We start from the raw sequence: 6212 nt of genomic DNA on the forward strand, positions 1-6212 counted from the left end.
CTTCTTAAATAATGCAATCATCTGAAATCATTCTTTCCTACGAGTACAGACTCAAACTGAACAGATCAATGCAATAAATGACCCAGTTTGAGTTGATTTTTTTTTTCACCTAACCAAACTGGTACATGTTTAGGGTGGTTAATTTCAACAGCATCAGAATTAAACAGTGCATACCTTTCTAAAGCAAAGTAATTCCTGAGCAAGATGTTTATATGGGGGAAGAAAGGAGGTTTTATCCTGTTCAGATCTTTGTTCCCTCAGTCTTCTCCAATTTTACCAAGGATTGGTCACTTATACCACAAAAATAAATTTAAAAATCAGTCAACAAATAAAAAGAAATAAAGTTTGGACAGCATGACCTTGAGAATTTATTCCTACATCATTACCATCTTCCATCTTGCTGCACTCTCTTGTTTTGAGGACTTCTTGAAGAAGGTAAGGACCTTTGAGCTAGAGTCCCATTTTTTAAGTTGTTCAGATAGTACCAATATACAGCGGTAGCAGTGCCAACCATATTAAGTTCTACATTTTCTTGTGGGCATGGATCATGTTTCAATTTGGGCCTTTCATATAGGAAGTACTTAGTAATTATTGAATTAGTGAATGAACAAATTAATCAATTATACTAAAACCAACTTACAAAATTTTCCATGGAATAATTGAGGCTCTGTCTGGGTCTATGCCATGTGGATTCATTGACAGCACTAAAATGAAATAGTTCGCCATTGTATATTAATGTTTAAAATGTGGAGCTAATGTTTTGGGTTTTTTTATTTTAGTCATGTCTGACTTTTGACTCCATTTGGGGGTTTCTTGGCAGAGATACTGAAGTGATTTGCCATTTCCTTCTCCAGCTCATTTTACAAATGAGGAAACTGAGGCAAACAGAGTTAAAGGACTTGTCCAGGGTCATACAGCTAGTAAATATCTGAAGCCAAATTTGAACCCACAAATATGAGTCTTCTTGACTCCAGGACAGTCATTCTCTCTTATGTGCCACCCAGCTATTCTAGCTATGGAGCTATAAGCAAAGCCAATCCAACTATTACCCATCTTGTATAATCTAGTGCCTAGCACATTGGGTATAGTGCATTACATGTGATATGCCCTTACCAAATGTTTGTTGAGTAAATCAATGTTAAAAAGAACTGGTATTATGAAATGTCATACTGATCATATTACAAAAGTTTGCCTTGTTTTAAAATGGCATGTTTTGCATTCGATAGCCTAGGAATGACTCCATTATTGGGAGATAGCCACATGTTGTGATAATATTCAATTCATCAGGAATATAATGAACACCTAATATTTTCTATGAAAGTCTCCCTGGATGATTAAAACAAAACAAAACAAAAATGGTTCCTGCCCCCAAGGAGTTTACAGTCTTGTTAGGGAGAGAATGACCTTGGTTCACACAACATCTGTGGATACAAAATTAATAAACACAGCTAATCTTACCAATTCCATTTTCTTAATAATTAGTATTGATTTCTACATGGTTGATTCATCAATGGCTAAGAATCATGGAGAGAGTAAAAATCATTGATTCAGTTACATCTGGTGATAAAGTCCAATGGCCACCATATAGAAATGGCCCTAGTCATCCATTCTTAACTCAATAATTGGCACTCCTTAGGAGGAAAACTTTTAGTTACGTTATTATTTCATAATACTACTTTCAATCCTTTTCTTCACCCTTTAGGTTTCTTCACAGGTTTCATCAAAAACTTGCTAGACTTGTGGGGGAGAAATCACATCCTACCTAAAAATTAATAATGGGTTGAAGAAATACAAGTTATCTGATGATAGCTGTGTTTGATGCTGATCCCCTTGAGTGGGCATATTTCAACATGAAGAAATATGACTAGCATCAGAATTCTGGTGGTGTTGGAGTGAAGGTTAGAAAGAAAGGTAATCACATAACAGCATCATCTGAATGGTCTGTACTCCTTCAGTTTCTCATATCTCATTCTCTAACTACATATACCTTTAGGGAGGTTTCAGTTTCGTATGACTTTTCATAACATTCCACTGTGACTTTAATAATATTTATTATATTCCCATCTCCATCCTGGTGTACCACTGTGCAGTACATCTTTTATGAATCTTTCCTTAGGGTGCAAGGTGGGTGACCATTGGCTATTTTCATTTTAACACAACCTTGCTCTGTCCTAAAGGTCTGCTATAGTTGGACGATTCCCTTCTTCAGGAACATTTCTTTGCCAAGAAAAGATCTTCAGAAAGTTATATAGGCAGCTTCAATTACTGAGAAAAAACTCAAAACCTATAGGTTCAATACAACTTTTCAAAGATTTTATGATGGTTTGGGTAGGGAGAATTTATTTTTGTGTGTTTGTTGTAATGACTAGAATTTTAAAGCAGAAAGCACAACCTTAATTGCCTCAGGGCAGCAGCTTTTAAGTAAAACTTTATATTGTGACATTAAACATTACAAATAAGGGTAGGGCTTAATACTAAAATTTCACATAGGGTAAAGGTAATACAGTTGGGACAATGGAGCTGTATTTCAGAAATGAGATTGTAAGTCCTCACTAAGCTGTTTTCTCAAAAGTCTTAAGTTGAGGAGGATTTAAGGATTTATACTGCCTTTCAGCATTAGCTTCATAAATACTTACCCATCCTTTTTTGAGCACAAAAAAAGAAACCATTGCTGGGACAATTCAGAACCTACAGTGTCCTAGATTCTGTGAAATACTTTCAATAAACATGCAGAATTTTTTGTTCTTCTTCCTAAGGGCTTGTCATTTTAAAAGTCAAACAGGTCAAACAATTTAGACCCAAATTTTTACAATTACCCCTCATCCCAATGGGGAAGAATTCCTAATGGTCTCTTGATCCCTCAATTGATACCCTTTTGGGGAGATGTGTGAGCGAGACTTTTGGCAATGTTCAAATTTTTTTTTTAAATTAAAGGGAGAATTGAAAAGTAAGTAATAACCATAGGAAGCCAATTTAAGGGAAAAATAAAACAGGGCATGGGAGTAAAAATTTGAAGAGGATCCAGGAAGTATCAGGGGAAAAACACAGCTATAAAATATATTGAGCACAGTTTGGTGAAGGAGGAAGATGGGCTATAGCTACATATAATTTTATAGTTGTAGGAATTATATGGGTAGCAACAGAGCAAGACATGGATGATGAGAAGAAAAAAAAAAGAAGATATTACTAAGAGAGATATTAAGCAGCAAAAAAATAAGCCAGATCTCTCCCACAGTCCTTATTTTCAGCATAATGAGCCTTTTTTTGTATGTAAGAAAATGGCAGTGTTGTCCATCAGAGCATGTACTTTGAGTTATTTCTCAAGGTGGAAATCAAACTATTCCTGCAGTTATAATAATCTGTGTATTTATTGTACCTCTCAATAGATTGTGAGCTTAGTGAGGGCAGGATTAGTAGTTTATTTAAAATTTGTTTGTGCTCCAGTGCCTAGAACAGTGCTTTGCACAAAGTGAGTGCTTTATAAATGTCAGTTGAATTCAATTCATTTGAACCAGAATTACATAGAATCATATTTGCACTGGTAACCCTTGGTTCAGAACTGAAATTTTGACTTTATATCAACCAGCTTCAATATCAAGGGTTTTTCAACTAATACTGAGTGAAGTGAGCAGAACCAGAGAACTCAACACAGTAACAGCAACATTGTGCTATGACCAACTCTGATAGACTTAGCTCTTTTTAGCAACATGATGATCTAAGGCAATTCCAAAAGACTGAAAATGAAAAATGCTATCCAGAGAAAGAATGATGGAGTCTGAATGCGGATTGAAGCATACTAATTTCTCTCTTTTTTTTTCTTTCCTGTGGTTTTTCCCTTTGGTTCTGATTCTTCTTTACAATATGACCAATGTGGAAATATGTTTAATATGATTGTACATGTATAGCCTGTATAAGATTACATGCTGTCTTGGGGAGAGGGGAAGGGAGGGAGGGAGAAAAAATTTATAGCTCAATCTTATAAAAGTGAATGTTGAAAACTAAAAATTAAAAAATAAAAAGTAGGTTTAAAAAAATACCGAGGCTTTTTCAAGTTAGCTAAGTTAAAACAATATGTATTATGCTGGCACTAGAGTTAGAAGACCTGAATTCAAATCCAGCCATAGACACTAGCTGTATGATCCTGGGCAAATCACTTTACCTCTCTTAGCTTCAGTTTCCTTAAATTTAAAATGGGAATAATAATTGCATCTGTTTCCCAGGGTTGTTGCAAGGATCAAATGAGATAGTACTTGTAAAGCACTTAGCATAGTGGCTGTAATAATCCTGGCAAATAGTAGGCAAATAATAAAGGCTTATTTCATCCCTTCCTCCCTTCTCACAGAAATTCCTCTTTGTCTCATGCCCCCAGCTATGGTTTAAGCTGGGAATTTCAGAATATCAGAATTTAGCTCACTTCTATCCCTTTCTATTCACCATTTTCATCCTGATCATTCCATCTTTGGGTGTTTTCTCACACACTACACCCTAGAGCCTTCACATAATGTGTGAGGAGAGAAGAGTAATCACGCTGACCAAGCAGATGAAATTAATGACAAAGAGAACAGAAATTTTTAGCCTGAAAGGAGAATGTAATTGGTAGCTTTTATTTTATGACTAGAAGTACAGTGTAAATCAAGCATTAGGGATGAGGGGGAAAATAGCAAATGAGTCTATGGATGGATATTTAATGCATTTTTAAGGAATATAAAGGGGGAGCATCCCAAAGTGAGCCCACTAACAAAAGGAAGAGCCTTGACATCATGCTCTAAGATCAGTTGAGAGAGGTAAGAGTGGTTAGCCTGGAGGGGAGGTGTGCTGTCTTCAAGTTTTCAATGGACTCTCATGTAAAGAAGAGATGACTTGCCCCAGGAGCAGAACTAGGATACAGAGGTGGAAGCTGCAAAGTTGCAGATTTAGGCTTGATGAGAAGAAAACTTTCCTGAAAACCAGAACTATCTAATGTGGAATAGGCTCCCTCAGATTTCACAGGCTTCTCCTCAGCAGAGATGTCATGACACAAAGACTTCTTTGTATGACCTCACACAAAGATCACTTTTTGAGTTTGTAGTGGAGGGGATTCCTGTTTATTTATGTACAGGTTGGTCTAAATCCCCTCAGAAATCCCTTTTGCCCCTTAGAATCTGTTTTTATGATTCTTTGAGTGAGGGCAAGGACGACATGTGCATAACAAGGTGTATAACAAGGGTTATATTCGGTGTAGATTATTCTTAGAGGTCCGAAGATCAAGGGAGCTCTTCTATGCAAAGTATCCTAAAATCTTAGTGTAATTTTAAGCTTTCATAGCTTAAAATAATAATTATGAAAACTCATATCTACACTAAGGTTTCTTTAAGCCTTTTATGGCTATTGAGATCTTTATACAAGGTGTCCCAAAAGTCTTGGTGCAGTTTTAAGTCATTTAAAACTGCACCAAGACTTTTGGGACACCTTGTATAAAGCTTTCTATAGCCAATAAAATATTAAACTTATGCTGATATTAATTTTTATAATTATTATTTCAAATTATGATAGAGAACTCCCTGTAACACTAATAAAATCTTGCATTTATATAGTACTTTAAGGTTTGCAAAGCACTTTATAAAAATTATTTCTGAGGGGCAGAGCCAAGATATTGGAGAAAAGACAGCAACTCACCAGAGCTCTTCCTAAAAGCTCTCTGAACACCTTTAAATAATGCCATGAAATAATTCCTGGAGCAGCAGAACCCACAAAAGAATGAGGTGAAATATTTTTCCAGCCAAAGACAACTTAGAAGTTCAGCAGGAAAGGTCTGTCACACCTGGGTGAGAATGGAGCAGTCCAGCAGCTACTGCTTCTGGAGCTCTGAGCCCACAGATGATCTGCATCTCAGTCCTGGGTGGCAGTCTCAGGGCGAGAAGGAGGACTAGCACATCACAGCTTGCAGCTGGACACAGTAGAGCAGGGATCCTACTCAGAGTTCCAAGGTAGGAAGAATGCTTGTGGTCACTCACAGACCAGAGCATGGGCCAAGAGAGTAGTAAACACATCTCTTCTTAGATCATACCACCTTGGAGGAACTGAAAATTTGCATGTCCCTAGAAGTATCTCTGAAAATAGCTGCACAAAACCCCTGAAGCTTGGGACAGTGTGCCTTCTACCCTGGAAAGGGAACCCTACTTTAACAAAGAATTAAAAGTCAAGAAATAGGCTGGGAAATGAGCAAACAACAG

The sequence above is a fragment of the Phascolarctos cinereus genome, unplaced genomic scaffold (assembly GCF_003287225.1).
Source record: "Phascolarctos cinereus isolate Bilbo 61053 unplaced genomic scaffold, phaCin_HiC Scaffold_726;HRSCAF=1367, whole genome shotgun sequence".
NCBI lineage: Eukaryota > Metazoa > Chordata > Mammalia > Diprotodontia > Phascolarctidae > Phascolarctos > Phascolarctos cinereus.